We start from the raw sequence: 23,553 nt of genomic DNA on the forward strand, positions 1-23,553 counted from the left end.
AAACCTGCCAAAGAAGAGCTTCTGTGTTCCAACTTGATCTCATTTTCTCTATTTTCTCATAACTTGGGTAGCTAGGCTACTGAAAGTGTTCTAATTTAAACTTTAAGTGTTTACAATTGATGCGTATGTTATTTGCATTATTGAAACACAACGTAATGGTAAAAGAAAAGATACTTAAAAAGTTGTAAACAAGAATAACAAACTGAAGGAGCTTCAGATATTATAGGGATAAAGTCCTTGATTATTTGGTTTTTTTTAAGTCAAATCATGTACTATATAAGATAAATGATTGTTATATAGCATAATAAAGGTAATCTGATCCATTGAAGGAATATTCTTTGATGGTAAGACACTTTCCATAGAGATCAAGCATACCTCTTATGTATATTTTTAACTTTTTATGAGTGATATGAATATTAACCTGTTCAAGTTTATATTGAGTGGTATTAATGTTCAGCTGTTCAAGTGTGTTAAAACAAAGACAGAAGTGAGAAGAGGCTGCAAATTAAGAGTTTGTTCCAGTTTTATGTTTACCAAATCTTGTTTAGAATTGTGTTTTCTTTCTGTTTACCTGTGTAGTACATAAGGACACACGGTAGACAACAAACTTTAAGCAGAGATTTCAAAATGAAAACAAAGGATTCATTTTTTAAATGAACAGTACCTTGTTTCGCAAAGGGAACCTCTTAGAAGTGAATGCAGAGGTCAACATGTTTAAAAGCTGTATGTAATTTGCAATTTCACTGCAGCTTAATCAGTACTGACAGCCCAGTATCTGTTGCCTCATGTTTATGACATGGCTAATTTTCCTTTTTTTCAACAAGATAGGTCAAGTTTTCCTACTATAGATCTGTTCATGTGATTATTAAATGTTAGTTCACCGTTTAAATATTTGAGAGATGTTGAGGTAGTTGTACCTATCTTTTGCTGTATATTAAAAACATTTCTGGTTACTTGTCAATTTTTTTTATTTTTTTTTTATCTCATCCTGATAAAGCATGCTAATACTAAAGATCACTCACTGATCTGCTTTAAGTCAATCATTGGTATAAACCAACACACATGCAGACAAGGATACATTGCTTGTGAGAACCTGTACACAAAGCTCTCAACAAGATGCAAGCAAGCAGGTGAAGTTCCAGCAAGTAATTAGTATACCACAATTGACAATCGATTACGTAATCACAGAAACTTTTTTTTTTCAATTCAGCAGATTTTCAAGCTTATTGTATTGTGTTTTGTTTTTCAAAAATACTATGTAATTTTATTGGTCATTGAAACTTCTCACGGAGCACTCACAAAGAATTCACATAAGATATGAATACTTTGCTATACTATGACTCTTGTCAACACTACTGCTAAAATCTAGTTTACTATGTATGTTTTATTCAAGATTTCAAAGCCTTATGTCCTTCATTTAATAACCAGCAATGTTAACAGAAAGGGATCCACACTTCTCTTGTGGTGTACTTTTGTATTATGTTCTCATTCCAAATGTTCACAAGTTGACTAGTATATTGTACTCCTGTAAACAACGCAACATATGCATTTAACTTGTATTTTCAAGAGTGTGTATGAGTAATTGATGACCTTTGGAATGGTTCATACTATGGAGATAGTGTCAATTGCATAGTATACTCTACAACCAATGATCAGTTTTAATCTACAGTAATTTCAAAGCTGCTGATTTTCATTTATTTTTGTTGTTCACGTGCCATAAGGATTTTATTAAAATTAAATTAAAAATATCTTTATGCTTGAATGTTTCCTTTCTTAGTATTTAATGCTTTCTGGCTTGGCTTGTGAAGTACTGTGATCATATGTATTGTGTTTCTGGTAACATTGAAAAAGGCTTAGGGAACATAGGCTGTGATGGGGGAGGGAAAGGATGTATGATTGATGAATTGCTGACCAATGTCAATGAATATGCTAGACATGGATCTTCCATCTAGCCAAATGGATTAAAGCCATATCCGTCAAGATAGTCACAAGTCTGCTCCCCAACCCCACTCACACAACCCCAACATTTTACTCCCTATGCACGCTAGTGGTTCAACAATAGAGCCAAGAGTTTACTGAATAAAATCCGTAGCAAAAAAACCTTCACACCCATAAATACAGCCACCCCACCCCCCCTTCCCCACCAACAAAAGAATGCCTCTTATAATGCAACTTGTACCCTAATTTAATGTCATGTGGTGACCACAGTATGCCTGAAGTATACTGGCTTTGTAAAAGACCAAGCTAATTAGGTTTTCCTCGGTGGAAAAATCTCAGCAAGCTATGTTTGAGGGTAAAGCTACACAGATAAGAGAGGCAGAAGTGTGCCATGAACACTACAAACAGATTGCTAAGACTAGAACTTCGTAAAAGACGAGAAGGAAAGCACCGTACTTATCAAACTAGCTACTCCGAGGGAATCTGACCAACTTTTGCTAATTATACATTGACAGCATTTTCTGATCAAGAAGAGTGTTCGACCGATAATAGGTTAGATAATCGGCATCGGGCCGATTATCAGACAATCGGTAACAGGCATCGGCAAAATCCATTGTGGTACCGATTATTTGGAACCGATTATTAAGTTCCACATCAAGGATTGTATTTTTACGCGTTTTTGATTCACCACAACTACAACGGGAGAAGTTCGATTCAGCGCTATTCATAGCCGGGGAAGGTGCGTTAATCTACCGTGAAGCGGTATCGCAAGTCCCTCGCGCGAGCTTGTACTAATGTTGTTCAATATACTATCCAGTTTTAGCAGTTAACATCGTACAGTATACTCGAGATAAGCTTAGAGGGACGACGTTATTATTATTTTTTTTCACTTCGTTTCTTGCATCTAACGAAACCTCCTGTTATCAGGTTTGACGATTGATATGAATGATTATTTGTTTCGAATAAATGTAAAACCAAATCAATATACTTTTAAACCACTTTGGCCATTTCACCGCAGGTGAAACTGGAAAGTAAGCGTGACATTACGCTTTGTTCATTGTGAGTTCTACGTAGGCCTACATTAGGCTAGTCTGACTAGAGAACTGTGCAGCTTAATAACTGTTTAGTTTGAAAATACGCCCAATTTTCTACAAATGCCATAAAATTATGCAATCAAGGCGCCAAATACTCCTAAAATTCCCTAGAAATGTTTGGCGACAGTCCTCGGTAGTTCTACTGCATTGCCATTTGTGATTACTAATCACTGATTAGGCAAATATTCTTACGCATATTTTTGCGAAAAACCCGAAGCAACTTTTTTCCCCTGACCTAATGTACTATACGTGCTAAAATATCACCTTTGCAGTAATTAAACTCACCGACTAAAGCATGTCTGATTTCCAGCGACAACGTCAATGGGACTTTAATGTGCGGTTTTCCCACGTGTAGTAATGTCAATAGAGAAGCGCCATTGACTTACTGTGTATGATCGTTTAAACAACGTTCCATCGGAAGGTTTCCCTTGCATATGGCAAAACTTGAAGCAAACGTTCGGGATTGTGTTATCTTTTTCAATAAAATATTAAAATAAAACTGCTTATCCACTAAAGGTAATAGGCTTCCGCCCGATTGTCACAGAAACTAATCGGTACTCGGTAAAGCTGATTATCATTTAATAGGTCGAACTCTAATCAAGAAATCTTTACCATAATTTGGGTTTTTGTCACACCGTAACATTGGAAAATAGTGTTGTTATAATCTAATAAAATGTGTATACTGATAATTGAAAGTTCTACATTAGCTGGTTATATTTTGAGCAAATTTATTGCTTAAAATTGCCGATAAAGCAGTGAACTTTTTTATATAAGATTCTTTCCTATGACATGCAATGAATGAATGACACACACACTTAAACCGTATACCGATCGGAGAGTTGTATAAATGCACACATTATGTGAACATATGTACTGTACTCTTAACTGTGAATAGGGGGACATATGCAAGTGTCCCTCTATCGTACTAAAAATTGTTTGAAGTACGTAAAGAAGACACAGTTACTATCGCTTTTCTGATATATCTGGCAATGAGTTGCATAAAAGATGCGATCCAAGTTCCATGCACTGCTATCAATCCTTCCAGTCTGCGGTGAGTTTATCCTTAACGACGCATTTGCATTAAGACTTATATGTGGCTTTAAATGGAAAGTCCATCCAAGGTGGGTTTTTTGACGGTGTCCTGCTACTGTACACTTTAGGGTTATATATATATATATATATATATATATATATATATATATATATATATATATATATATATATATATATATATATATATATATATATATATATATATATATATATATATATATATATATATATATATATATATATATATATATATATATATATATATATATATATATATATATATATATATATATATATATATATATATATATATATACATATACATATACATATACATATACATATACATATATATATATATATATATATATATATATATATATATATATATATATATATATATATATATATATATATATATATATATTTTCATTTGCCTCCATTGCATATATATATATATATATATATATATATATATATATATATATATATATATATATATATATATATATATATATATAGTTATGAATGCGGGCATATGTTTACATTCGTGCATGGTAGCCGGGGCCTATGTGTACCTTGGGCATCTGTTTACCAACTTCTTGGTAAACATAAGTCTGAGGTATTACCAATTCAAATATCCTGCGTTGTGTAAACAAATTTCACTTCGTATGTAGCCAACATGATGGTATTTATCAGGAATTTACTTAGAATTGTTTGTATGTTCTTGCTATAAAGAGCATTTTCAGTGCAAATTTGAGCCTCACTCAACAGTGTATATAACGTTATTTTCGCATACGGTGTATGTAGGATATATGTTAACCTCAACTTTCCGTGCAATATACGGGAAAACTAGGATATATATATCAGCGACATCCAGAATTTGTATTAAAGACACATGATTGCTATTCTTGGTGAAATTTGGAATATTCTGGTTGTAAAATAACGAAAATTGGCAATTTTAGACCATCGCAGTGCGAGACTTGTAACGACATGGCGCCATCAACTGTTTAGACACAGCACAGAGGTATACACTGTTCGTACGTACGCGAAGTAGGCTACGACTGTTGTACACATCCTGTATATCATCCAGCAACGTTAGTATCTCATATTAGCTGTAATTTTATCGGTGAAAGACTACCGATAAGGTGCTCACTTGAAACCAAGGCTTACGCATTACCTGAATATCCAATGTACTTCTTCATGTGAAACTTGTCGCCACTAACAGCAGTATTATTGGATGGAAATTGTGCATATTAGCCGGTTGTACGGCATACCTTAGGCAAGCCTAAGCTAGGTACTATAGGGTAGGAGGTATCGAGTGTGCCGAGCCAAGTACAGTACCTATCTCATTCATTAGGCTACTTGTTTATATTTGAAGGTCATGAGTAGGGGGCATTGGGGCTTCCTTGCTGTTCTGAAGAATTGTAGCCTAAATTTACGTGTCACTACTACTAGTATCATGGTGGGATAATTGACGCACTTAAGCCTAGGATTTGATCAACGATGTACTGTATTTCAAGGAAAAATCCAAATCACTCAACTGTACCTGTATGTGTTTTTCATATGTGTAGTTCCTCAGAAATGTAATGATCTCCAAATATTTAGGGTTCTGTGCTTATGCATTGTACAATTGAGCAGAATTTGACCTTAAAATGTCTGCCGTGTCAAGTTCTTTTATACCCCTAAATTGACACATTCGTTGATAAGCTAACCGTAGTGTAGTGTAGGCCTTAGTATATATACATCAATTGACTTTGGATGCAGTTTGCTATGCTCTGAGCCTCTAAGCTCAGACAGGTCAGGTCCCAGAGATAAGTGGTATCATATTGAGGTAATGTTGGGTATTTTTAGGGTGTAAGATTCCAAATGACCAAGAAACGTGCAAAACTGGGTGGAGGGTGTTAAAAGCTTAAGAAAAACCACAATTTGGTCAGCAAATAGCTGAAATGGATTCAAGCTGATGAAATATGTAATTCTGCTAGACTGCAAAAAGTTTAGGTGGCCTGCTGTATCGTTGCTAGCAATATTTGGAGGTGCGTCAATTAAGAGGGTGCGCGCCAATCATGAAACCTTTACTATACTACAGTTAGTTACTACTGTACTGTACTGCAACTTACGTGTAATGTATTGAATGGATTGAATGGTGATACCTAGTACTAGGTACTACAGTACTGTTAGTCCTACAACTTACAAACTACGTGTACAGTAGGCTAATAAATCGCAAATTCAACTAATTCAATGCAAACTCACTAAGAAAGTAAGTATCATATTTATCATGCTGGCAAATCAAAGCAGCTGTCACCACTGCCATTACCACTCAACAATTTGAACAATAAAGTACTACTGTAGTAGTATTGGGTCATTTTCTTTGAATAAAGGACCCAAGGAGTTCTCAATCATCATATTTTTCTAATGAAATGCAATTGGTTTTTGATTTGTTAGTGCAATGTGAATTGTGTAGTTTCAATTGAACAATGCTTTGATAAGGAAATATTGGAAGGTTTGGCTGTCAATTAATTTGAGCTTAGGCTGGGCAATTGTTTAATCAAAATCTTCATGACTTATGGAAGTGGATTGACTTCATTTTAGTCCATATATTTATAAGATTGTATATTCAATCAACAGGGAACATAATGAGAATGCTCACGCTTCAACCTACCTTTTGGAGATAAAGCCCACCAGCCTTCTATGCTTGACTAGTCTAGAATTTTTTACTCACTTATGGCCAGACACAATTGTTCAAATAGTGCAGATTAGAGAAGGGTGTCTTTGAACTCAGTCACATCTATGTATAATACTCATAGAGTAACATAACATATCCTGGGCCTATACTGTTACTTTAGTCTTAGAAGAGTTGTGACCATCCATCTTACACCTATTTTGTATTTCAGACCTGTAGATGAAGTTATGTCCAAGATTAAGAAGACTAGCCATTTGCAGGCAGCTATTAACTACAGTACTGCAAAGAGAAAACAGATCACACTTCATTGACATCTTGTTGGATAGATGACAAAATAGGTATAGTACATTGTTAAATTTTGTATCTTTTCCAGTTAAACTTTAGTACAAAGCATTTTGTCAGAGTTTATATGTAACTTAAAGTGTGCTATCTGTATTCCAAGTTCCAACATTCATCATGCCAACTCTACAAGAGATATTGCTCAAGCCAAGTTGGACAATAATCTGAACCTCTCAGAATCAATCAGTTTAACAACATTTATTATTTCATCATCTTTGCAAACTGAACTGTACCAGAAGAACACATACTAGTGAAACAAATAAGAAGAATGATGTATATATTTCCATGCTAATTTGAAGTCAGAGCTTTTTTTTTTACTTCTACAGTCTACAGCTAGAATGTAATCTCATAAGCTTTTAAAGTGATAGCATGCTTAATATGGGGCCAGTAAGTATAGATCTTTAAGATACAATTAGTTGATTTGTTGTAGTTTCTGTGATCATGGGAGATGTATACGTCTCACATCTCAATTGCTACACATACCAATTTTCTTGCAAAATTTTAAGATTTTGTGTCATATGTTATTATACAAAAAAGGTATTGATCCGGCTGCAATAGTGTCTTTAAAGCTTTGATATGAGTTTGATACAAACTAGTGTTTGCACAAGTAACCCAGGTACCCACCCAACTGATAACTACCTGGTTCCGAACATACTACTCGGTTCCAACGTAAAATGTAAAGTTATATTTTGTACAAAATGTATAAGTTTGTTCAGGAAACCTATTGCCGCATTGTGTTAAATGTTTGCCACAATGCCCCCGAAAAATAAATAACAGTTACTGTAGAAATGTTGATACGCCTCAAATTCATAGTCGCCATAGTCACAAGCTGCTATTTCATCAGTTAACACGTCTGATTCTTCTAGAATTGATGTATGTTACGCCTAATGTTCAGTTGTAACATAAGAACAGGTCTCGGAATATGGCCAATATTTTTTCTCAAAGTAATGATGCACAAGTAAGTGCAAACTTCCCAATTGAAAAAAAAAAAAACAACATTGGAGTAGTTTTTAGTTGTTATGATTTCTTTTTGTTATGTTCTGTCTGGTAATGTTTTACAATAATTCTAGAGAAGTTACCAAAGTACTGTTAGGTACCTGAACCCCCCTCCCCTTCTCCTTCATATCTCTACTTACATCAATTCTTTAAAGTGCATTGAATGTCATCTATATTCAAATCAATTGAGGAGTATTTGTTTCTCTTTAGCAGCCAGAGAATGAGGAAGAAGCTACAGACAGTGATGTCAGAGATAACTCTGTAGTACCCGTAAGTTTTTGTTGCACTTGTTTTCCATTCTGTTGTTTCGGACAAATGTGTTTATATGTCAGGTAAGTTGCAGATATTTATGGATATGATTGCACCTGTGCACTAGCTCTGTTTACCACACAGAAAAGTGATGCTCTGATAAGCCCTTTCTCTGGAGAGTTAAAACTTTGTATTTCTGTGGAGGTGTGAGTGTGTGTGTGTGGGGGGGGGGGGGGGATAACATGCGATTGGCTGGTAATCAGTTTGTTTATGGCTGAGTGCCTGAATTTCTTGCTGTCAAAAGTTCTTGCAGTCAAAAGTTGGCTGACTGCTGGTTTAAGTACACTGGTTTGAAACCACAAATGTATTTCATATAGAATACACTTCTATTTAGTGTTGCCCTTTATTTAAAATACTCTTTCATTATACTTCATTCAAATCTACAAAATGAAATTTCTTCTAGGCAGCGACCAATGACAGTTCCAGCCTGGAAAACAGGTCCTTTTGTGGCCTTTTGAAGGTAATCCTTCTGCTTTGTTGATCATCTAAGAAAGATTCATCAATAGAAATTAAAGCTGTGTAAAACAGAGCAATATAAATCATGCTCATCTAATCAATACTGTAGTTCGTTTAACAGCCTTTACTGTTCATTAACTTTGACAAAGGCTTGCTTTTATTTTACAGTATTGATTAATTATTTACTTGGTTGATTAGTTGGTTTTATTTGATTATTTGAATATCTATTTTTATTGCAACCCCATTAAAAGAAACCATATAATAAAATGAATAAATCTAGGACTGTGTCAATGTGTTAAAACTATAATTTCTCTTTGCAATTGCAATGCAAGAAAGCAAATTGAAAAAAACATGTGTCAATGGAGCAATAGGATCTATAGTACATGACCCTAACCTGCTAGGATCACCTTAAATAAACTTAATGTTGACATTGTAATAATGTGTCAGAACTCATACATGCTTGCTTCATATGTTATTCCATACAGATAGCATTATCCCCTACTCATGTTAACTTAAAGTTAAACCAGTCCATGATGAAATGTTGAAAGGAATAATATATCTTAAAGTATTCACTAGAAAGCGGACAAGTCAATACCAAATAAATTGGAAAAAGGCAAAAAGATTACTGCATAGAATCCAATATTAAAGCACTATAGTGAGGTTGATCTGTATACATCTTATTGCCATTTATGCATTTGGGATTTGTAGTGGGTAAACTTCATGTTCATTGTGTATCTGTACATGTTTGTTCATTCATTCAATAACTTTAAGAAATTGTGTATGCCCAGTTAGAATACTCACTCAAAAGCCACATCGAGAGTTGCCTCCTCTGTTGATTGCCTAATTTTGTTACTGCAGGCAATACTGCATGTGCAGAGGTGAACATTGACCCCTTTTGACCCTGTTTGTAATGGGAGAAACATTGGGGCTGTGAAAAAATTATCCCTTGGCTTCTGTTTTGCAACAAATGGCAAGGGGATGGGAAATTTCTTGTCCTGCATTGCTCTGTACATTAAGGTCAAAAATAGCAGTGCTGGACATTTCACTATTAATGTAGCATACTTGCCCCACTCCAAAACATCTCCCCCTTTTTCTTCAATCTCGACCCTACCCCTCCTCTAAACCTGTTAAGCAGACCCAATGCAAGATCACATTGAAAGTTTCCTCCCTTTTAGATTGCCTTATTATGTTATTGATAACTTTCAATTTATGAAGAGGTAAACATAGACCCCAATTATCCATATTTGCAATGGGCCACAGGGATTTATTGTGGGCAATCAAATATTCCCCCAGCTGGCTACCATCTGGAAGCTAAGGGTAGATTTCTTGGTGGTCCTGATTGATCCCCTCCCTCTTATCCTCCCCTCCTTTTGTGGCTAAACTACAGGATATATCCCTACCCTACTTTTCTTCTTTTTTATTATCTAACCGATTTAATTTCACGGTAGTATTCTTAGCTATACTTCCCTAATATACCTTTGCCTATATATGTAATAATGTTAACCTACTCCCAATATCTTTGTCACATTTTTCCTTTAACCTCTACCCTCACCCATTCTCCATGCCCTCGTATGCATGAAACGATGTAAAATCAAATTGAGAGGTGCTTCCTTTATTGATTGTCTAATTTTGATAACTGCAATACTCAATGTGTAAGGGTTAACATAGACCCCATTCCTGTTTCCAACGGAAGGATCGGGGGGGGGTGATCATTGGGGCTCTGAAGTGTACCCCCAGCTGGCTTCCATCTGGAAGCTGAGGGTAGACTTCTTGGTGGTCCTGATTATGTTTTTAAGTCTTCCCTGTGGATGCTCTGCCCCCCCCCCCTTGTTTGTCCAAGCTACTGGGCATATTCCTGCCCTGTTCTTTTCTACCTAAGGGATGAACAAATGTCAGCGGTATTGTTTAAAAAAACTTCTGTTATACCTTCCATCTGGAAGCTAAGGGATGACTTCTTGGCGGTCCTGATCCCCGTTTGATCCCCTTCCTTTGGATACGCTACTGGGTATATCCTTGCCCTCCTTTTTTGTTGCCTGGCTAATAACTTAATTTCAAAGGTGGTATTCCTATATACTTACTAATACCTTTGCCTATATGTACTTAAGTTATCCCAACCCAATATATTTCTCTTGATCACTCTCAATGTATAGAGGTTAAAGATGTATAGGCCCCTAACTAAATGCTATACTTGCTATATGATTTCAAACTGCACTTTTCCTGGAGGCATTACCCTCTAAGCTTTTCCCATAATGCTAAATAAGCAAAGAAGATGGCTGGATGTCTCAGTGAGGTAAATTACCTCCAGGGTGGTAATATGCAGAGTATAACAATTATGACCATATGCAATGGACCATATTTGAAAATTGTGCATATTTGGGGTCAATACAGCATACCTTTAACATAGACCCTTTTTACCCTGTTTGCAATGGGAGAATCATTGGTAGGGGCTGGGCTGTCAAACATTTCCGTTCTGTCTTGAAACTAAAGATGGTAGGGGTGGGGGGTTTGTGGGAGTTGCCTTGACCTCCATTGCTTTGGCTATCCTGTACTTTGAGGTTAAAGGTAGCAATAGTAGTATTTCATGTATGTACTATTTTAACCCATGTTAAAGAACCCTCCCACTTTCTGTTCAATTCCTACATTTACCATCATCTACTCCTGGTATGTATTGAACCAATGCCAAATCACATTGAGAGATAACTCCCTTATTGATTTTGTAATTTTGTTACTTTCACACAAAATGTTGTATACCTTGAAACTTTTGCTATAACCTGTGTAGGTTTAATATACACCCCATCGAAGGGTAGGGGGAATGGTGATGGCAAATGGGCTGTAAACTTGTATCTCTTGGATTCCACTTCAGCTGAAGGGATGTACATACCACATGGTATATGTCCTACCTATTTTCTCTTGCTATAAGAATTTGACTCTCCTGTACAAAAAAAAAAAAAAATGCAATGACTCTCTGTGTAGTAAGCAATTACCCTGACATGTCACACAATTGAATAGAAACATGCTGATCACAGCTATAATCATATATGGTGTAAAATAGTTTTTGAATAATCTATCATATGATTTTAAAATGTTGTATATAGGACTTTTGACTTCATATACTATTTTAATTGTACATTATTTCATCTCAGTCAGCGTTATGTTCAATCTTCCTGATCTTCCAAAATTATGAGGTGTTGGATATTTGTTTTACAGATGCACACACAAACTGACTGCAACAACAAGACAGATGCAAAATATTCAGTCTCTGAATCAGATGAGGATGGTGAGTTTGATTGTTTATCCACAAGATTGTCCTTAGCCGGCTAACTAAATGTAGTATCTTGTAAATTTCCAGCTAACTGCACTCTGCTTGCTTTTATGTCATCGTTATGTTACTGTACAATAAACCACATATAAAAAAAGTGAGGTATATGACTAGAACAGAACAACTGTTGAAGATATAATCTTATAGGTCATACTGCTGTATTGGCCCCAAATATAGCATGCTACCGCAAAAAAAAAAAAGTTTCCTACAATTATGTAATCCACCTGCCATAGTCGTAAAATGACCTCATTTTAACAGTTAGCCTGCACTGCCTGGCACATATCTTTCCTTGTATCAGAATCTTTGTGTATAGACACTGTCTTTTAAACTACACTGTCGACATATAACGATATATTACCACGCAGTGTTTACACGAAGAACCTCACAGTGTCAAGCTATGCAGACTACTTCATAGTGACCAAGGTCATTTATGAAGGTGGCAGGTTGATAACATAATTATGAAACTTTCCTAGCTATTGCAAGTTATAAGTGGTCACAACACAACAGACTTTGCAATGTAGCTTTTATATCTTGGAAAAGGTGTAAAGAAAACCGAAAGGTTCCAAGAGAGACATACTATAGAGAACCCGGAGACGGTCTTTCGTGGTCAACAGCCTGAGTGTGTCTGACTAGTTTATTTTCATTACATTATTAGAATACAATACATTGGTATGCATGGCCTTTCATAAGGTATGCACGGCCGTTCATAATACTTAGGGTGGTGTGCACACGATCTACATATTGCACACGAACTTCTTTTATTTGCACATGTTACTAAACTCTTAATATATAACAATCCTCCCTTGTAGCTAAGAGACCACTATTTTATTATTGCAACAACGAACATATAATATTAGCAAAATATTCACGGAAAATACGAATTCACTTTGACAAGTAATCTACTACAAAAATACTGCACGACTAAACTATTGGAGATATCAAAATATACAACTTTCACAATACACAAACCAATAACATCACTGACATACCGAATCATAAAACATGATATAAAAATACAATATTGATGTCTGTCGAACATAAAGTTACAAATTTAAAAACTTAGGTGGTCGGACAACTCTACCGGACCTGGTTTTTACGACACAAGAATCTCCAGGACTAGAAAGTTTTGAACTAGGTTTGGTTTTTGCTGGCGTAGAAATAGGGGTTTGCTCATCAAAGTTTTGAAATTTAGAATCAATAGGAATATTAGATGAAGCTTTAGATGGTGACGTATTAACAGATGGTGAGGGATCTGGCTTGATTTCTGGAACCATAGAAGTATGTGGTACAGAAGGAAACCTTATGGCACTGGGTGAAAACCTGGTATCCTGATTTGGATTTTCAACATCCATTTCAGGATTAGCATTTTGACGTTTAGAATCATCATGCCTAAGGTGATTAGCATGCACATACCGACGGTTGTTCCCTGGTGTTCTAACCAAATAGGTTTGTGGACCTTTAACCTCAACTATTGTCCCAGGTATCCACTTAACCTTTCCTCCTCTCAAATGTCGGACTTTCACCGACTGGTATAGGTCGAAGGATATCATTTTCGGATTTACACCATCTTGATAGAATTTAGATTTAGCCTGACGGTACTCGACCGAACGTTTTAGAGATTGCTTAACAAGTGTAAGCTTGGTTCGGGGAGCTCTTTTCAAAAAGAGCTCTGCTGGGGTCTTTTCAGTAGTTGTGTGGGGAATATTTCTATACTGAAATAGAATGTGTGCAACCTTATGCTGTAAACTAGCAAACTTTGTTTCTGATTTCTTAAACATTCTCTTGAAAGTTTGAACATGTCTTTCTGCCAAGCCATTGCTAGAAGGGTGGTATGGAGGGGTCAAAGTATGTTGAACAGAGTTAGTTTGAAGAAAACTTTTGAATTCCTCTGCAATGAACTGTGGACCATTATCAGTCACAACTTGTACAGGAAGACCAAACTGAGCAAATACTGTTCGCAACTTGGAAACCGTAGCCGAAGCTGTTGTACTCGACATGGGGAAAACTTCAAGCCACTTAGAATGACTATCAACCAGTAACAGAAACTGTTGGCCATTAATTTCTGCAAAATCTAGGTGAATTCTCTGCCATGGTTCGGTAGCCCAAGGCCAAAGAATTAGGGGTGTTTTCCTTGGGGTGTTCTGTTCATTTGAACAAACAGAACAATATCTAACTAGGTCCTCAATGTCATAATCCATGCCTGGCCACCAGACAAAAGATCTACCCAGAGATTTCATACGAGACATACCGGTGTGACAATCATGCAGTTCATTTAAAATGTGTTGCTGACATTGTTGCGGAATAATAACACGTCTACCCCATAATATGCAACCATTTTCTAGTGAAAGCTCTAACCGTCTTGTCCAATATGGTTTCAATTCCTCCTCCTCACAATGTTTTGGCCATCCAGACAAGGTATATTCGTATACTTTTGTTAAAACAATGTCTTTGTTAGTGGCCTTCGCAATCGTCTCAGCTGTAACAGGAAGCTGATCGACTACGGTAGAAAAAACATAACATTCATCTTACTATTAAAAGTACACTCAGTTCACCTAATAGGTGCAATTATGTTTCACCATGAGGAGCATGCTATAAGTTCATGTTCTTCGGGCCCTCCCTTAAAAATACTTCAGGTTCTTGGCTACTACGTTGCGTTAGATAGTGTAAAACCGCCTACACCCCCATTTCATTTCTTTTGCCTCTCTGTTCTTCGGAATATCGAGACGTAGGTTTGCATACCACTGAGAATTCTTTCGAGGAATCTCTAACGTTAAACTTGGATGGAAAATACGTTGAATATTCCATCGTCTCACTAGAGCGAGACACAAAAGCCAATTTTTGTCGCCAAAGAACCTAAAAAATTACACCATAAGAGTGTGTGTGCGTCACCACGTTGTAGCCTATAATAAAAAGGCTTCTACAACAGAATTTGGGCCAATCACAGGCCGTCACTGTTTGACTTCACTGCCTTCCTCAGAACCCAACTCTATAACAAAAGAGTTACTCCCAAACCGACCAGCTGACCAAAATAACAATGGTTCACAGCTGCTCATTTACGTCCGTAAAGGCAAACAAAGGGTTTCCGACTGAACAACGTCCGTTAAAATGGACTTCAGCTCAAGGGTTTTCTGTCGAAAGGTATATCCAGTCATGGATATTTGTGCCTCACCAGTCAACAAAGACTTTTCCAGTCAAGGCCCATCACTCTCACAAAAGAAATCTCTCCGATAGACGGCGATCAAAACGCCACCTATCAACTCAAGGTCCCAAGAGACCCACCTAGACTCCCGGGGCTACTGAACCACTCGGAGGAGATTACTGATTCTTGGAATCAAGTACTCCAAAGAGCAGGCAGGACACTCCGTAGTATCTTGAGAGAAGAGTTATCCCGCCAGGCAAAAAAGGCAACGGGAGAGATTTCTAGAAAAGAAATATGTCCGATCAGTGAAAGCTACTAAAAGCTCCGAAAAATTCCGCACCACCAACAGGGAGCTACAGACTATACGTAGTCACTCAAAAGCCCAAAATCTTCGAAAAGAAGCAGAAACACTAAAAAAGTTCGTAAAGAACCTATCAGACAGAAACATGTCCAATATAGAGTTTATTGCGCTGGAAAAAGGTCTGAAGTTCATAGCCATTCCAGAAAAACCTAAACGAAGTAATCTTCTCAAGTCATTGAAAGACCTAAAAAGAAAAATGAGAATCCGCTTCGTCTTTACACAAAAAAAGCAAAAAGGTTTACAAAACGCATTTGAAAAAAAGCACTTTTGAAACATTGGCACTTAATCTCGCAACACGCGGATTTATCCAAACTGTTTCCAAAAGAACCGATTCTAGCCTACAAAAAGGCCCAAAATCTCAAAGATTTACTTGTTAACTCAAGGTTTCGTACTAACGAAGAATCAGCTAACTCTCAAGGTTCACACGAACCTTTCTTAGATGCTCTTATAGTTGCACCATGAGTCCATAAAAAAACTCGTGCACAGAAAATAGATGCATTTTGAGAACGAGACGCTCATGCCGAATATAAAATATTCAAAGGCTTACTACTGATGAAGCTCCTCCTACAAAAGTTGAGAGCAGAAACCGGTCTAGTTGGTCATAAGAACCTACGCTAGTCTTTCTTACTATTAAAAGTACACTCAATTCACCTAATAGGTGCAATTATGTTTCACCATGAGGAGCATGCTATAAGTTCATGTTCTTCGGGCCCTCCCTTAAAAATACTTCAGGTTCTTGGCTACTACGTTGCGTTAGATAGTGTAAAACCGCCTACACCCCCATTGCATTGCATCCGCGCTGCAGCTAAAGGCGGTATCGCTGACTTTGGACCAAATATGCGGGTCAAAGGTTGGTGGTCTGTCACCAAGGTAAATTTACGACCGTAAAGATACAAGTGGAACTTCTTTAACCCGAATATTATAGCAAGCCCCTCTTTATCAATTTGGGCATAGTTTTTCTCTGCTGAACTGAGTGTCCTGGAAGCATAGGCTATAGGACGCTCAGTACCATCGCTTAACTTGTGGCTTATAATCGCACCTAATCCATAGGGACTCGCGTCTACGCTCAATACCAGTGTTTTCGTAGGGTCATAATGAATTAGTACTTTATCACCTGTTAGGACAGTTTTTACATACATGAAAGCTTGCTCGCACTCGTTGGACCAACTCCATTCCGACTTGTGTTGCAGCAATGTGTACAAGGGGTGAAGTTTGGAAGCTAAATTTTCAACAAACTTGCCATAGTAATTAACTATTCCCAAAAACGACTTTAGCTCTGAAACATTGGTAGGTCTTGGCGCACGCATTATTGCTTCAATTTTGTCTTGAACTGGTTGAATGCCCTTACCGCTTAGATCATGACCTAAATATTGGCCTTGTGGTTTGAAGAATTGACATTTACTTGCATTTAAGCGCACATTATACTTATCAAGTCTATCGAACAGAAGTCTTAGAATCTTAAGATGTTCTTCGACATTGTTTGTCGCAACAAGGATATCATCTACATAACAAAATACATGAGGAATACCAGTCAATATTTTGTCCATAGTGGATTGAAATAGCACAGGAGCCGTTTTTACGCCGAAACAGAGACGCTTAGGAGCTAATAAACCTTTATGCGTATTCAAAACTAGCAACTGCGCTGATTCTGCATCTAAGAACAATTGATTGAATGCACCAGTTAGATCGATTACAGAATATACTTTGGGTTGTGAGCCTTCCTGAGCCAATTTCGCAAACAAATCTTGCACATTAGGAAGCTTATACCCATCATCTTCAATTACACTATTGACCTGTTTGTAGTCTCCACAGACCCTTACAGATCCATTTGCTTTAGGTACATGTACAGTGGGGGACGCCCACTTACTAGATGTTACTGGGGTTAGGATATCTGCTTCAATTAGCCTATTATATTCTTGTTCCCCCTTGTCAACCATGGAATAAGGAACGGCTCTAGACTTTTGATAAGTCGATTTTGCATTCGGTTTTAATTTCAGAGAAGCTGTAAAATCTTTAATCCCTGTATCTTTATCAGAAAATAGTTTACGATGCTTCTCTAGAAGCTCACGAAAACCTTCAGGATCACAAGGTTGGCAAGTAGGAAGCACAATTTCAGATTTTCTTAAAGCACCAATGTCACCCAAGTGATTTTGACCTTTTTGTCTTAACTGCGGTTCGGATTTCACAGTGAATATTTGGTTCCAATCTAAGTTTATCTTTTGCAATAAATCTCGACCAAACAAAGATGGGCATTTACCTTGTACAACAATGATATCAGCCAGGTGGGAAGGGCTAGACTTAAACTTAACAGGTACACTAACGTAGCCTAATGTAGGAATTAGCTCACCTGTATAACTGCGTAAAGCAAAATCACACTTCTTTAAAGGGTACATATTGGCTAACTCTGACATGTAAGCAGATTCTGAAATCGTTGACCTAGTAGCACCAGTGTCAATTTCCATTGAAATATTATCTGTTTTCCCTTTCCCTACCGACATACGAATCATGTAAGGTGACACACTGTAATTACTAGTGACATTGTATAGTCCAAAACCTTCAGACTGGTACCTTTCATCCTGAACACCATCAAGATACACGCTGTCCTCTGCCTCCTGATTGCCATCGGCCACGTGCTTGGTATTAGCATGTCCCGCTTTGAAATGATTTGGTCTTAACCCTCCTCTATGCCTGGTGTTGGTATTTTCACTGGAACCATGTTGTCCTCCAGAGCGACATACCCGCTGTAAGTGACCTTTCCGTTTACAGTTATGGCACGTAACTTCCTTGTATGGACAATCAGCTCGCTTGTGCTCACCTCCACAGCCTTTACATTTGTAACGAAATGAGCCTCGACTGCCATGAGCTTTGCATTTGAAGCGATGGGTTGGTTGTCCACTATACACGGCATTAGTTGCGTCTATATTAGTTGTATGCAGGTAATCTTTGAAAGCAATATAAGCCATTTCATCAGCTAAGCATTTATTTTTAGCCTTGTCAAAAGTTAGATCAGCCATGGATAGTAGATGCGTTTGAGTTTTGGACATTTTGGCATGTAATCCAGAAACCAAACGGTCACGTAGGGCTTCTTCCAAAAAGGTCCCGAAATTGCAATGGGCACTTACGTTTTTGAGTCTGACTATGAAGCATGATATAGATTCGTTCTCCCCTTGGGTAGCTGTCCAGAATCTATGTCTTTCTGCGATGACGATTGGACGTGGTGAATAGTGATCCTGTAGTAGTTTCTTTAAATCTCCGTAACTCTTAGTGTTCGGTAGATTAGGACTACATAAATCTTTCAATAATCTGTAGGCGATTACACCCACCACAGCAAGGAAAAAGTTAGCACGTTTTTCCTCTGCTACATCATTCGCTGCGATGAAAGCGTCACATCTATCTGCGTAATATGCAAACAGTTCCAGCTTTTCGTCGAAAACTCCGACATGGCCGAAAACGGCCATTATTTCGTTGGCTTGTTTAGCGTATATTATTTAACAGCATCCTCGTCGCCAATTTTATATCTTGGAAAAGGTGTAAAGAAAACCGAAAGGTTCCAAGAGAGACATACTATAGAGAACCCGGAGACGGTCTTTCGTGGTCAACAGCCTGAGTGTGTCTGACTAGTTTATTTTCATTACATTATTAGAATACAATACATTGGTATGCATGGCCTTTCATAAGGTATGCACGGCCGTTCATAATACTTAGGGTGGTGTGCACACGATCTACATATTGCACACGAACTTCTTTTATTTGCACATGTTACTAAACTCTTAATATATAACAGTAGCATTTACACATACTGAAATACAAACTTTTCTAACATTGGTAATAAACTGGAAACAACAATTAAGGTTATTTAGGGACCATTTTCATCTGAAGGCTAGAGGGTTCAGTTGAAATTCAAGGCCAAAGTCTGAAAACCTCAAGTAGCAGTGGGTACATTATTTAGATATTAACTCTTTATCTAGTTAGACATTGATCAATTTATAAAAAAGAATTCTACTCAAAAGCTTGCCTGAATTCATCCTTTCACAAATCTAGTCAGACTATAATCAAGCATTCACATATAAGCATGTCCGATATGAGGAGAAGAAAGAGCATGGGGAAATTCATCCTCATCACAGTAAGCTGGTCTACCATTAATACTCATTTACATAATGACAAGCACACAATCTGGTAGGCAAACATGACACTTAAAGAGGGGGTGAAATGGACATATTTATATGAATCATCATTTTATATACACTCGTAGCTTTCCAATGATACACAATTTGCGCAAACAAAGCTTGCATCCTCCAGGAATAACAATCAAAAATCTCGGGCAATAAAATCTTTCCAAAAAATTGTTATATATATTGTCGAGGAACCCAGATCACTTCCGAGATGCATTTTTTACATTCTTAAGCTTCTGAGTACACACAACATTACACTGTTGTAGTGCTCTATAGTAATTGAGATTAGGTGACTGGCGTTGTGTTTTGATTTTAACATAACAATTGGATGATACAACTTACACAGGCTAGCCTGTTATACAACGTCTATTAGTTAGGTCTAGACTCTAGACCCATGTTACTACTACTAGTATAATTATGGTTGCACTTGCACTGTAAGTAACACAATTTCTAGAAGATTTGCTACTATGTTAAGTAGCAGGATCATCGACATTCGAGTAAATTTAACTCATATTATGGTCTTAATAACGGTGGTTTTGTTTATGCTCAACCGTCCAATTTCGGTTCAGGATAGTCCAACCGCTCTGCTCGGGGACTTCCATCGGCAGCAACGCGTCTCGGCTATCGGGAAGGTATTACAAATCTTCTGCAAGGGGCTCAATTGATAGGATAACATACCAATATCTTCATCACCCTCGAAAACTATTTCCTCTTCTTCTTCCTCAAGAAAATAATTTGAAAAACTTAACTTTCTGTTGCTTGCAAGTGAAGTTTTGTTCTTGTCGCTTCAAAATGCCGACAGTAATGAAACGTGATACCGTGTTATCTTTAGCTGGACCTGAGATGTCCATCGCTGTATCGTTTATACACTATGCCATGGGTGTTGACAGCAGCTGTATGTACTGACTGTACACTAGTGTCTTATTACCGACGGTAGCAAGCTGTGTGTGTATTTTCTGGCATCGATGGTGGTGTCTAACACTTCTGTTACACCTCATTCGAAACTAGGTCAGATAACTGGCATTAGATGTTTCTTTTTGCGCGAGTCTTCACACCCTTTAAATGCCATCATAGTTTGTTTTGGGTCAGCCAGAATGAAAGTTTGAAACAGCTAAGTGTAGTAAAACAGAAATGTATATTAGTTATATATTTGTTTAAGTTGTCACTTATATATGGCGCGAGAAAGCGGAATATATTACGTACAAATATATATATGCTGTACTTGCGAAATATATACATGGTTAACTTCAAAATACATTTTAGACATATTTGTATATATGTTTATAATAATATATTATCTAACAATAAGTATTCTGTAAAGATATATATATATTCTCTAAGAGAAAAAATAAATATATATTCTAAGAGAAATATATATATATATATATTATCTAAGAGAAAAATATATATATTCTCTAAGAGAAAAATATATATATTCTCTAAGAGAAAAAATATATATATTCTAAGAGAAAAATATATATATATTCTCTAAGAGAAAAAATATATATATTCTCTAAGAGAAAAATATATATATTCTCTAAGAGAAAAAATATATATATTCAAGAGAAAAATATATATATTCTCTAAAAAAAATTATATACAATTGAGTGAAATGCGCCCTGCACCTCTGACGTAACAGTTTACCTGCCTTACAGATTTCAATAGGCACTTGCGGTAGATCGCAGGAAATTTGAGCTGTGCAAATGACTTTCCCACGTTCGTTTCCTTTGCAAGGTTTGGCAAACTGCTTACGTAACACACCTGCTAACGTTCCAAACTAATAACCTTGAAATGTGAAGAAGTGAGCAGTTACTGTTAAGCCGGCTAGTTACGTACGGTACAGAAGGCTTCGCTGTCGAACGTACCGTCGTACAATCAGGGAGTTGTTATGGAATAATCCCTGGTACTATCATGTGCAATGTGATATCGCAAACCCACTAACTATGAACTGCATTAAGATTCTGAGCAAACATGTGCGTTTTATGAATGGCCAGTGTAATGAACAGGCTGGTCACTGCTGAAGTTACTGAACAACTTAACAAACATCTTGGTCAGCACTTACAGAGCTCCGTACTTTGTACAGCATATATATTTTTTCGCACAGAATATATTTTTCGTACAGAATATATTTTTCGCACAGAATAGGTCTTGAATGTTAGAGAATATATATATTTTTCGTACACACAATAAAAATATATTTTTGCACAGAATATAATTTTTCCTTTAAAATATATTTTTTCTCTCTCAGAATTTATATATTTTGTTAGAGAAAAATATTTTTCTGTCAGAGAATAGATATGTTTTTTTAACAAGATATATATATATATATATATATATATATATATATATATATATATATATATATATATATATATATATATATATATATATATATATATATATATATATATATATATATATATATATATATATATATATATATATATATATATATATATATATATATATATATATATATATATATATATATATATATATATATATATATATATATATATATATATATATATATATATATATATATATATATATATATATATATATATATATATATATATATATATATATATATATATATATATATATATATATATATATATATATATATATATATATATATATATATATATATATATATATATATATATATATATATATATATATATATATATATATATATATATATATATATATATATATATATATATATATATATATATAGCACTGGATTGGGACATATGTTTACACCCTTCTAAGTGGGGTATCGGTTGCCTTTTGGACATGTGACCAAACACTATGGTAAGGGTGTCATGTTGTACCTTGTATACCACTTGTCAAATACCAGGGGGTATATGATGGCAAAACTATTTAGGGGTTATTCTATAGCCCATAGGGGAACGGTATATCCATTTCGGTTAACATATGCCCAGAGCGCTTTTCATATCCCATTTTTGTGGTGTTTGTTTACCACCATACATTTAGTGTTAGTATATATGGCACCATTGCTATCAAGGTATATATCTGGTGTGAAGTAACAAATTATGCAATCGATAAGGGAGGAAGCTTCAAATATGTTTTGCATTGGTTCACAGCATGCAAAGGGGGGGGGGGAGGGGGGAGGTGCGTGCGAGGCGGTGGAAGGTGAGGCAGGGGGAAAGGTTAGTAGGTGGTGGAAGGTGTGTGCGAGGCGGTGGAAGGTGAGGCAGGGGGAAAGGTTAGTAGGAGGTGGTGGAAGGTGTGTGCGAGGGGATGGAAGGTGAGTGGGAAGGGAGAAGGTGCGTGGGAAGGGATGGAAGATGGGTGCAAGGCGGTGGAAGGTGAGGCAGGGGGTGGAAGGTGGGTGCGATGCAGTGAGAGGTGCGTGCGAGGCAGTGGAAGGTAAGTGTGAAGGGGGGAGGTGTGTGCGAGGGGATGGAAGGTGAGTGTGAGGCGGTGTAAGGTGAGGCAAGGGGGGAAGGAGAGTGGGAGGGGTGAAGGTGAGGCAAGGGGGGAAGGAGAGTGGGAGGGGTGAAGGTGAGTGCTAGGGGGGAAGGTGAGGCAGGGGGAAGGTGAGTGGGGGTGGAAGGTGTGTGCGAGGTGGTGAGGGGTGTGTGCGAGGCGTTGGAAGGTGAGTGCGAGGGGGAGGTGAGTAAGAGGGGAGGGAAGGTGCATGCGAGGCGGTGGAAGGTGAGGC

At 36.8% G+C, this 23,553-nt stretch overlaps 1 protein-coding gene and 1 long non-coding RNA gene across 4 annotated transcripts in view; one reads left to right on the plus strand and one right to left on the minus strand.

Moving 5' to 3' along the window:
* The window catches only part of LOC139982309 (uncharacterized), a 540,410-nt gene that overhangs the window by 434,069 nt on the left and 82,788 nt on the right, over positions 1-23,553 (minus strand). The window lies entirely within an intron of this gene.
* On the plus strand, positions 4,598-12,708 carry LOC139983555 (uncharacterized). Of its 3 annotated transcripts, XR_011798738.1 has the most exons (5): positions 4,598-5,182; positions 6,980-7,106; positions 8,317-8,373; positions 8,816-8,872; positions 12,076-12,708. It is a non-coding gene; the product is annotated as an uncharacterized lncRNA (long non-coding RNA). The 3 variants fall into 3 exon arrangements; XR_011798737.1 differs by lacking the exon at positions 4,598-5,182 and having other exon boundaries at positions 6,245-7,106; positions 8,314-8,373; XR_011798736.1 differs by lacking the exon at positions 4,598-5,182 and having other exon boundaries at positions 6,246-7,106.

Source organism: Apostichopus japonicus, chromosome 16 (genome assembly GCF_037975245.1).
Source record: "Apostichopus japonicus isolate 1M-3 chromosome 16, ASM3797524v1, whole genome shotgun sequence".
NCBI lineage: Eukaryota > Metazoa > Echinodermata > Holothuroidea > Aspidochirotida > Stichopodidae > Apostichopus > Apostichopus japonicus.